At 35.1% G+C, this 11,740-nt stretch overlaps 1 protein-coding gene across 1 annotated transcript in view; it reads left to right on the top strand.

Annotated features, from left to right (window-relative positions):
* Positions 1-11,740, top strand: part of MLLT3 (myeloid/lymphoid or mixed-lineage leukemia (trithorax homolog, Drosophila); translocated to, 3) — a 290,918-nt gene that overhangs the window by 1,367 nt on the left and 277,811 nt on the right. The window lies entirely within an intron of this gene.

Raw genomic sequence — 11,740 nt, 5'->3', positions numbered from 1 at the left:
GCGGCGCCGCGCTGGCCAGGTCCCCGCTCCCGCCCGCGCGCGCGCCACTTCGGCTCCTTGAAAGTCACCGCAGAGAAAGGACCGTCAGGTGTCGAGTGTTTATTCATCCCAAGCCAGCTCTCACCGGTCCTCTGGGGTTAGCCGCGGGTTCTGCGGGGAAACTGCAATTAGTTGCTGGGTTTGGAGGCGTGGGGAGTGGGGCTGGAGGGAATAAACAGCTTGCGCTTTTTTTTTTAAACCTAGAGAAATTGAGATTTACCTGTGTTGTTAGCAGAGGATGCATGGGATGTAGTTATTGTTCCGTCTTGAGAAGTCGCCTGTCTTTAGGATCCTCTCTGCCTTCCTCCTTGTGTGAAGCGTTAGGTGCCAGCTGTCATAGACTTTTCTTTTTTGTGGGTTATCCACCCCGACCTCCCACCGCCAGGATTTTATGTTCAGTTGGGAGTGGGGGGAGCAGGGCGCCTTAGCCCCCCGATGGCAGTTGATTGCTCATTCGATTTTGAGCCACGTTCGTAAGTGTTTGCCCGATGTGATCTGCAGGGGAGAGGGTCCCTGCCGGAGGTCGAAGCTAAGTTTCAGAGGAATGGCGTTGTCTTGCCTTCTTCAGTCTTCCCTCACCTTGGTTTTTAGCAGCCTTGGTGTCTGGTTTGCATAATTCTGCTCAGCCTCTGAGGTCTCAAAACATTTTCCATAAAGGACAGTTTTGGAAAAAAGAGGAACGGTGTGTTATTTTACAAGACATATAAAGAGGGTTTGAGAAATCCCAATTTCTGGTCCCTTCAGTCTCTGGAAAGCTACTGACCAGTTGTTTTAGTTGGATTAGTGGAGGTAATACAGTAAGGTGCTTTGTTTGTGATCAGGTTTATTTATCTAAGTGGACACAATGGTTAGCAGTTATCTTCCATTTGATCCGTAATCTTTATTGGCATCTAGAACTCCTGCAGTTTCTTAGCTTAACATCATAATAAATCCATTCTGCTTAGAGTTAGGGGTGGAAATTATTGAACATTCAAGGGCTTGAATAAAGAAAGGAGAAATGTGTGCCTTAGAGGTGGCAGAGGTTTGTGTTGACGCTTATTTTTGTTTCCAGAGCTCCTGTAATGGGTCTTAGGAGTGTATGTTTTGCCTATAATGGTTTGTTTTACAGCTGCTCTTGAAAACTCCAACAGTTGAATTTGATGGGCTTTGCTGGTTGGTTAATAAATGAGTCCAGCTTCTTACAGAGGGGTAGGGATATGCATGGCCTATTGGAAATAACATTTAGATTTTGTTAGCACTTTGTATCAGAAGATAGCCAGAGATAGTATACTTAATTTTTCCTCTGAACTGTGATGAAGATGAGTATTGTCAAGTTTCTGTCCCTCTGTGAGGTTGGGTCTGATGTTTCTTGGGATCTTGTTTTTTGTTTTCCATCTGTCCATAGAGCCACAGCAGAGGAGTTTAAACAAAAGAAACCACCTTCTAAGATCCTTGCTTGGTACACACTGTTAGGACTACTTGACTGTCTGTTCACTTCCAGGTGAAACACCCTTAACAACAACAACAAAAAAGCAATATTTATTGTATTAGGAAAACTAAGCCAGTTGGCCTAAGATGTAGCTCTTAAGATAACTTTGTTTAGGCTGCTTAACAATCCACAAATTGGTATTATGAAATTAGAGGGGATCAACCTCTCCACATTTCACCACTATTTCTCTGCTTCAGTGGGTGTGTGTGGTGATGTCTCCTTTTATTTCCCATACTTAATGATTTTCTGTCCAGCCTGAGGGGACATGAGAGTGCTGCCTGCACAGCCCACACCTGGGAGTTTTGTTGCTAGGTGTGGTAAGTGGTTTGATAACACCAAGGTCTTCTCAGACCTCTCTAGTGAGAGATGTATGCTTGTTGGTAGGGTTCTTCAATTTTTATTCTCAATTGTGGAGTTTCTTGATGTAGTCTATAAGCCATTGTTTCAAAATGTTTATTTTTGGATTTTTATTTGTATGTGTGCTTCCCATGATGTGACAAGTCCTGGGAAAAATGCCAGCTTACATAGCCCAGGAGAGACCTTGTCATACTGTAATTACACATGATTCAGATTGCAAGAGAAGGTTTCTCTGTTCATTGGGAATAGTTAGTTGTAAATTCAAGTAACACCAAACATGCCACTTAATCCTGGGGACTTATTTTTTGGCTTATGAGGTCTTTTGAAATGATAAGAATAAATCCAGAATAAGAATGCCAGGCATTTCTAAGTCTACTTCTGTACCTTTTAAAGTGTTATATATTTGATATTATAGATCTATAAATAAGGGGATTGAAAATGGAAGAAACTGCAAATGGCTTTGTGAGAAATCTGAGTTACAAGAAATGCATGCTGTAAACTGTAAATGGCTATTAATAATACCAGTTTCAGTCACTTCCAAAATGTATGGTAGTTGATAAACAGAAGTGGACTTAGATCTGAGGATGAACTGCTCAAGCCATTAAGATGAATGAGTTCTTAGTTTCATAAATCTTTGGTTTGGAAAAGCAAATTGATTTTCATGTTGATTTCCTTTATTCTATAGTAATATTATGAGAACTTATAGGGGAAAAAATTACAGTAAATTCAGCTTGTTGCCCATTGAGAAGTACATATGCCATTTCAAAACTGAACTAATTGGACTTGAATTGATAAGGTTTTACTCTGTCCTAAAGACAGTTTCATTTAAAACTACTAGCACAAAATCCTAGAAAGGAGATTTTGATAAAATAGTGCAGCCTGGAATATCCATTAGCCATTTACAGAATAGGCATGTCAAACTATAATGCATTTTAAAACTATCTGCTTGCAAAAAAAGACTATATCTTATTTATTACTAGCACAGATTTATAATAGTCTGGTATGACTGAAATGAATAGTCACATTCAAAACATTTCATTTAAAATATTAATGTTTTCATTTTCAGTATGATGTGAATTTGAGTGAACTTTCTTTTCAATTACTGCCATCCTTACTATTGCAATCTGTTCCATTGACATTTACGATATGAAATCTGTTGCTTATTATTTTATGTAAGCTAATTTGGCCACTGGTATGATTTGATAGCTTATTATTTGCAGCCTTAGTCCTTTGAGTGGGCAGATAAAGCGCAGTAAATCTGTACTTGTAACTTTCCTTTAAGTGTTTGAGCCCGGTTTTACTGTGTAGTTCTGATTTGTGTTAGTCTTCCGAAATAGTTTGAATAACTTTTTATCAGGGTATCTAAAATTTAAGGGCTTACTAGTTGAAAATATTGTGTGCACCTGGTGCATTTTGTCTCCTGAGATATTTAAAAGGTTTATAGAAGAAAAAAAAAGTGGGTGACTATACTGATACAGTCAGTGAGTGTTACGAGATTTGTGTAGAATTCTGTATGGAATTAAGATGACCAGTGAGAACAGTTTTACAGCTTGACATTTTGAAGCAACACAAAGTATAATTTACCAAAGCGCATTTAAAAAGCTGAATTGCTAGAGGAAATCTCGTGCTGTTAGTAAGAATGTAAATTGGGCACGGACATTTTGGAGGACATTTGGCAAAATCTATTAAGATTTTAAATGTTTATGCACATCGACCCAGCAATTTTACTTCTAGGAATTTTCCAACAGATATGGCTTCACAACTCCACAGAGTTACAGCATTTTTTTGGACTGTATTTGGATAGCAAACATTTGGAAGCAGTCCATAGAAGGGACCTCAGTGGGGTACAGTTAGATCTTGGTGATCTATTTTAAAAAGAGGGTAAATCTATTTGTAGATGCAGGAAGATCTTTAAGAGATGTTAGGTGAAATAAGATAATCAACGTAATCCCATTTAAAAAATGTGCTTATACAGATAAAAAGTATATGTATGTATGTGGATAAAATAAATTCTGGATGAATGAACATCAAACTCTTACTAATAGTTTTCTTAAGTGGATGCTATGGTCTTGGTGGTGATGAGAGGTTTTTTTTTTGGTAGTGTTTGATTTTTTTAAAGATAAATGTTAATTCTTTACATTTAAAGCCTTCAAATGAGCACTCATTACTTTTTAAGACAAAACAACGAAAGTAAATACTACTGCCTTTTGGACATGGATTACCATGTAGTTCTCTAAAAGTGCTCTTGAACTTTCTTGGGTAGATGTTGTTGACCAGTGGTGAGGAGGAATTAGATTTACAAATTTTTATGTAAATTGTATGTATTAATATTGCCTGTATTTGAAATTAACCAGAAATGGTTTAAACAAATTACTTACTAATTTATGAATAACAATCATCAGCCCATTAGATGAGTGTATAGATACTATTTTAATGAAAAATTATCTTCTAAAACAAAAAGAAAAGTGAGAGGAGTAGCATCATTTTATTTGTGTTTGTATGCAGTCTCTTAAATGTTTTGCTTGATAGAAGACAACTGGATCTGCTTCTGTCTTCTGTATCTGGTCTGTGGTGTTACCACTCATCATGTAGCCTTTGGAAAACTCTGCTGTACACTTATGAGAGAACAAGGGTGAAATGGCAAATGACGTCCTGGAGTTGTTATAAAAATAGTTTTAATTTTGCCAGTTCCTGGAAAAGGTTATGGGCGTCCTGGGATCCGCAGACTTATACTCGGTGAACCTCTGATATAAAATAATCACAATACTACCTGACACAGATAAACAGCTCTGTTAAGATGTGGAAGGTGATTTTCCTTGTAACCACTATCATTGTTGCTAATAAAAATACTTATTTAGTGGAATGAGAAAGGGTAAAATTTCCAAGGTATTTGCACGGTTAAATTCCAGTGTAACAATTATCTAACACATTTTTTTTTTTCTGAGAAGGAAAATCCAAATTTGGTTTTACTGACTATATTTTATAGTTAACATTGTTGTCCGTTTTATGATGCAGAAGCCTTTTATATCTATTATTTTGGGTAACCCTCTGTAGAAGTACCTTTGGGAGGTAGACAGAGCTGGGAGATCAGTCAGTTTTATAATTTTTCTTTAAAGATTTTTTTTGTTCCTTCTCTTGGCTCTTTGAAGTTTCCTTCTAATGGTCTTCCATGGACCAATCTGAGCCCTTTAGCTCTTTTCCTGATCATCTAATACAATGATACCCAGTACTTAACACAGCTTTTACAGTTCTAAGATGTGGAACTTTTTGGTGTCTTTTTTTTTTTTTTAAATCTCTTAGTGACTTAAGTCTTCAAAAGAGAACTTGGAAAAGTTTAGATACTTGGGAACGGGGGAAATGTTAAACACAATTATAGCAGTTATGTAATTAAGCAAGGACTCAATATATTACTGAACTTACTGGACTTTAATCTTTATTGGCCAGATTTCAGGATATTTTTGATCTCTAAAACAATGTTTCACACTGTCCCAATAGAAATAATACAGAATTCTGTAGTTTTTTTTTCCCTCCACTTTTGTGTTTTCACTTCTCAACGAAGCTACTAATATGTAGGAGAGATTCTCTTGTCTCAGTGATACAAATTTATATTCTTTTAAAACATTTTGTGTGTGTGGCCAGAATCTCTTTACTTCGTTCTCTTCCTCATAACAGCTATTTTAATCCATTAATCTTGTTTTCTCTTATATTTTGTGGTTCTCATTATTTTGTAGTGCTATATTTGCTTTTGGGAGTATGATTTGTCTGAAAAGAGTTTTTGGGTAAATAATTTCCCATAGATGATGTTACAGGTAATTGACAAGTTTTTGTTATGTTATCATAGAAAGTGTGATACCTTACATTACACAGTGAGACATTACATTGCACAATTTTACAGTTTAGCCTTTATGAAGAATGCATATATTAATTTTTATATACAAATTAAAATTATATTTTCTAACTTATACATATATGTTCACTGTAGAAAAATCAAACCATAGAAATATCAAGAAAGGAGTTACTTGAAAATTCTTCATAGATAACCATAATTAATATTTTGGTAGGCATCTTTTTATAATTATGTTTATATTTGTATACACACAAAAACTAACTTTAAATTATAATTTATTCAGCAAGTGGTTTTCGGAGCTCTTATCATGTGCCTAGAGTATTTCTAGAAGTTGGGGATAAAACACAGATGAGCATTCTTGCCCTCATGGTATGTGGTGGGATATCATTTTAAAGCTGAATTTGATGGTATCACATTAAATATAGATTTATTTATTTGAAAATTTATATTGTTCTCATTTCTAATTTGTTATAAATAATGCTCTGATGAACATCCTTGACATTCATTTTTATGGTTTTTCCAATAATTTCCTAATGTATATAGATTTTACATTTTGACATTCATTACCAAACTTCCCTTCAAAAAGATTGTACCAGTTTATACTTCCTTAGGAGTTGGGAGACTGCCCATTTCCCCACATGGCTGCCAGTACTAGGGATTAAAAGGTTTTTTTAATCTTTGCCAATCTGCTGCAGGAACTGATACCTCATTTTTATTTGCATTTATTTGATTAGTAGTGCCACATATCTTTGTGTATACATATTTACCATTTGCTGTTGGTGATAATGCTTGTTTTGAGCCCTTTTTGTATTCTCAAAAAAGGGAGGTATAGGAAAACACAAAGGAAAGAATAATATAATAAACATTCACATCCCTTTACTGAGAATGAACATATATTTACATTTTATCCTACTTTTTTAACTTTTTATTTTATATTGGAGTATAGTTGATTAACAATGTTGTGAAAGTTTCCAGTATGTAGCAAACTGATTCAGTTTTACATATACCTATATCTCTTCTTTACTGAATTCTTTTCCCATTTAGGTCTTTATATAATAGTGAGTAGAGTTCTCTGTGCTATATAGTAGGTCCTTTTTGGCTCATTTTTTCTTATTTGATTCCTTGTTTGATTTGAGGGAATTAAGTATTATAGATATGGCTCAGGTTTTTAAATGATTCCCAGTCTTTTCTTCCAAGTCTTCAATCCCTTCCCCATCTATTTATGTACATTTGCACATTTATACTGCTACAGGTAATAGTATATTGTGTCTTAAAATCTTCATGAAGTATATCATAATGGGTGAATCATTTTTTTCAATTGAGATATAATCCATACACCAAAAAATTCACCTTTTTAAAGTGGAAAATTTAGTGTTTTTAGTATATTCATAAGATTGTGCAAAAACTATTCAATTCAATGAGTAAATCATTTTGTGTCTTGCTCCCCCCACCTCTCTTGGCCTCAGTACATCTTGAACCTTTCCCCATTTTATCTTGAGAGACCCAATTCATTCCCTTTAATTTTTTCTGCTTAGTATTTTGTTTAGGAGTATGTTCTCTATTAACTTTTCTGTTCCATTAAGCAATATATGGGTCATTTTCTGTTCTGGGCAGTGAATATCTTTGTACTTGTTACCTTGTGCAAATGAGCAAGATTTTGGATATAGGTCTAGGATACCAGCTGTGTGTGTTTCCATTTGCAATAGACATTGTCAGATTGCTCCACAAAGTAGTTGTGACAGTTTATATTCTGTCAGGGAATGAGTATCATTTTTTCTACATCTTTGCCAACATTGAATATTTTAAAATTTCTCATTTTTGTTATTAGTTGCAGTAGTGTCTTTTTGTTTTCAGTTGCATTTCTGTTTCCTAATGGGGTTAAGCATTTTCTATATGCTTACTGACCATTTACATTCCCTCTTTAGAAACAGAGGGAGATTGCCTATATTGATTTCTTTTTCTATCCTCTGTCTTAAAAAAAAAAAAAAAGATTTTCCTTATCTGTGGGATGTTAATTCTTTGTTATTTGTGTGGAAAACATCTTGTCCCATTTTTGTTTCTGTTTCTTGGTATCCTAATGTATGGTATCTTTTTGTCATACATAAGTTTTTAATTTTGTCAAATTGATTTGTTTTATTTTGTTTTCCTGTCTGGTTTTGGGGTTTTGTGGAAGAATATAATTTGTGGGCATGGTAATGTGCTTAACCAACAGGCTTTGTATGTGCAGGATGCAGTGAAAAGACTGGGGGAGATGGAAAGAACAGAAAGAGGCGGTCCCTGCCTTCAGTGTGCTTGTGTCTTTTAGAGTTGGCAAGGACTCTTGAGAGTCTTCATCTTTGTTTACCCTCTCATTTTACTTTTAATCAGAAGCCTAGAAATGTGAAGTGATCTTGCATGTAGACACAATGAGTCACAAGTGTGCTGGTGCAAAGATAACTAGTAATAAATGGTGGTAAATGTTTACTTTTAAAACACTGAGTAATTATTCACTTATATTAGCAGACAAATGTTCAGCCATAACTGCTTTTGTAGACATGATCTAGGACTTAATTAAGTGGTGGTAACCATGGTAGATGCCATTTAAAACGAAGAGGTTCTCCATAGCCACTTTTGGGTAAAATCAAATTCATTTTATGGATTAATTTAAGGTTTTCCTTTGAAATTAAATCTTTAGGAGAAATTGCTTCTGAATGGTAGGTATTCCCTGATATTTTCCACCCCCACCACCTCCATGGTAAGATTCCAGCTCCTTGAAGGATATAGAACATTGTTTTAAGAAATAAAACCTAATCCTTTTAACTTAAGTGTGTTAAGTTTGTAGTGATCAAGGCCCAAAGAGTCTAGCATCTGGGTGTGATTTAGTTGGTATGTCAGTAGTTAACAGTTACCTTTTTTGGATAAAATCAGTGCATCGTTTTTTATGAAAGAAAATTATGGCTTATACTGAGCTTAATTCTGAGGTCCATGTATTTGAAATAATGTTCATAAGTGATTATAAAGATGATCAGTTGAATTTAATTAGTTATGACCCATGTTAGAAGATTGATATTTTCAGAGCAAATACATTTTAATATATTTAATTTTGCCAAATATGAATGTTTTTCTTTGTTCCTTTCCAGCAGAAATCATTAGTTATTTTCCCATCAATACTAAGCCAAATGCTATGTAGAAGTATTGATTTTTAAGGGCAAAATATACATGAACGATTTCCTAAAATATTAATACAATAATAGTGGCCTAGACAATGGAGAGATTTACTTTCTTCTACTGTTTCTGGATATAAATTTAATCTGCATTATGCCTTTAATTTTTGCGGATAGGTTTTGTAGTCGTCTTCCCTTCCTCCCCAGGGTAGTATTGGGGAAGATTAAGATCAGATGATTCCATGTGTCTATTTATTTTGATAAGCATTTATAACATTTGGAATGTTTAAAAACAAAGTTCATTTACATAGAACCGTGAAAAAACAAACCAAGGTTCATTGTAGACTTCGTGTCATCCATACCTTCTACCCGAAGTACTCCATTGATATGAGCTGCTGAATAATGAAAGCTTCCTTTGTGTTGAAGAAATATTCTTCTATTTTACGAAATGTTTTTCTTCATTTGGGTTCTTTCCTTGTTCCTATAATATAAGCAGCTGTTTTGTACTGACTTTTATGGAAAAACAGAGTCCAGGCCACTGGGATTTGGTTGCTCTTATTAATAGTGGGATATGTGTGTGTGTGGTGCTCAGTTGTGCCTGACTTTTCGAGACCCCATGGACTGTACCCTGCCAGGCTTCTCTGTCTGTGGAATTTTCCAGGCAAGAACACTGGAGTGGGTTGTCATTTCCTACTGCAGGGGATCTTCCCAACCTAGGAATTGAAACCGTATCTCCTGTGTCTCCTGCGTTGGCAGGCGGATTATTTGCCACTGAGCCACCTGGGAAGCCCTTTGGTAGGATAAGTTACGTAAAATGTTGACATAGCTCCAGATTGTCTAATCAGAGATGCTCATTTTATACCTTTTCCTACTTATGCCCAGAAGTAGTACAGGGAAGTGGGGAGCTACCTTCTTCACCACAGGGAACACAAAGCACGCGTTACATGTTTCAGCTAGTCCCGTGCTCATTTCTCCTTGCGTATGTATCTGTTGTTTCTTTTGTGCTGCCTTAGAGTTACACATCCAAGGAGCTGGGACCAATATTATCACTATGGGTAGTACTCATACCTTTAATCAATGTAGTCTAGACACGGGCAACAGTATAATATCAAGGCGGTTATCGGAAGTCAGAAAGAGTTAGAATCCTGATTAAGCGTCCCCTCCTCTAAGTGGTAAATTATTACTCAGTCTTCTGAAACTTATTTCCTCTGTACCTCTAATAACTGACTTCATGTAAACAGAACCACCACTTGAATTTAGCAAAAAACATTGTGTTGGCCCAGAATCACATTTTCTAGAATTGTTTTAGCTTAGTAGTTATAGGCAAAAGTGAATTTTTCTCCTTTTCTTTCTTACCTACTTCAAGTGCTTTTTTAAAAACAAATTTGAGCAACTTGGCCAGGTCCATCTTTTTTTTTTTATTACTTAATCCGTGAAATAGAACTAGCCTTTTAGCTTAAAAATAGGAGTCAGATGTATTCCAGTAACTGGTAGGAGCAGTATTTAGCAATGCAGCAGAAAAGACTCTGGCCGGGGGAAGTAAAAGGGATGTGTTTGGACTGAGAAAACTCTGTGGGCTTTTCCAGCTCTAAAATATTATTTTTCCTTGGTTTTTAAAAAAGGATACATTCTGAGTGTGTCAATGATTTACCTTGTTTTTTTATAATGATGAGATACCTACCATTTATTACATTTCAGGTATATATTGGTTATCATGCTAGACAATAGACATGTGTTGATGTGTTTAATTTCTCACTTTTTATAAGTGTAGCACTTTGGAGAATGACTAAAAAGAAAAAAAAGACCAAATGTTGACATGAACTTCAGTATATTGGAATATTACACTACTTAAATGGTGTGTGAACAGTGGAATGGGTAAAAGACTTGTTGAATATCAGGGAAGTAGACGATAATGTGGATAATTCACCAAGTAGGTGGTTAAGTTTTGGTTATGAAAAGTTACTTTCTGACTATATTGGTGCCATTTATACCTACTTTCAACTACTTCTTGTAGGTTGGAGCAGTTCAGGAACTCATGAGACTGTTTATTTGAAACTTCTCCCTCTAATATGGCTCTTGACCAGGTCATTAGATCCTTGGGTTTTTTCATGAAAGATGACTGATAATTAAAAAAAAAAAATTTCATATAACATAAGCCAGACCTTGAAATTTTGTCACTTGTTTTGCTTTTTGAAAGTATCATGTTTCAGGTAACTATTTATATATCTGTTATCAATAGAGTAATAAGTGGGGGCTTGGACTTACATTATCAGGTGAACAGGTTAGAAGAAAGTATGTCAGATCTTTGATCACTCAACATATTTGCAAGACTTTTCTGTTTAATAATGCAGATGCTTAATTGAAGTTGCCTTGAAAAGCAAGTACCCTTTCAGTCTTCACTTGCAACATGCTGCATAACTTTTAGGTTAAAGAAAAATAATTCTAGTTATCACTCCAGCTTGTTAATGGAAATTGTTGAGTGACTGACTAGAGCCAAGAATTTAATTATACAAAATACACAAATGCAGATATTTTAAAGAGAGTAGCAAATGAATGAGAATTTTCTTACTTGTAAAGGCTAGATAGTAGCTTGTAGTTAATGCTACTTGGTTTAGTATCTTTCTGTGGAGGCTTTTTTTTTTGGATTTATCATGATCATTGATTTTAGTATGATTTAGTTCATTTTTCTTTATGAACTAAAAATTTCTGGCGAATGGCCAGAATTATTCATCTTTATCCACATTTGGAGAATTTGTATGACAGATAAAAATAGATCAGTGAAAAGATGGGAAGAAAATACTTCACACAGTGTTAATGAAAGTTATCTCTGAGAGGTGGGATATCAGGAAATTCTTGTCACCAGTAAAAAGTTGTTGGATTTTTCAA

Source organism: Bison bison, unplaced genomic scaffold (assembly GCF_000754665.1).
Source record: "Bison bison bison isolate TAMUID 2011002044 unplaced genomic scaffold, Bison_UMD1.0 scf7180017864376, whole genome shotgun sequence".
Classification (NCBI taxonomy): domain Eukaryota; kingdom Metazoa; phylum Chordata; class Mammalia; order Artiodactyla; family Bovidae; genus Bison; species Bison bison.
The sequence above is the reverse complement of the archived record's forward strand: the minus strand, read 5'-3'. Positions and strand labels throughout refer to the sequence as shown.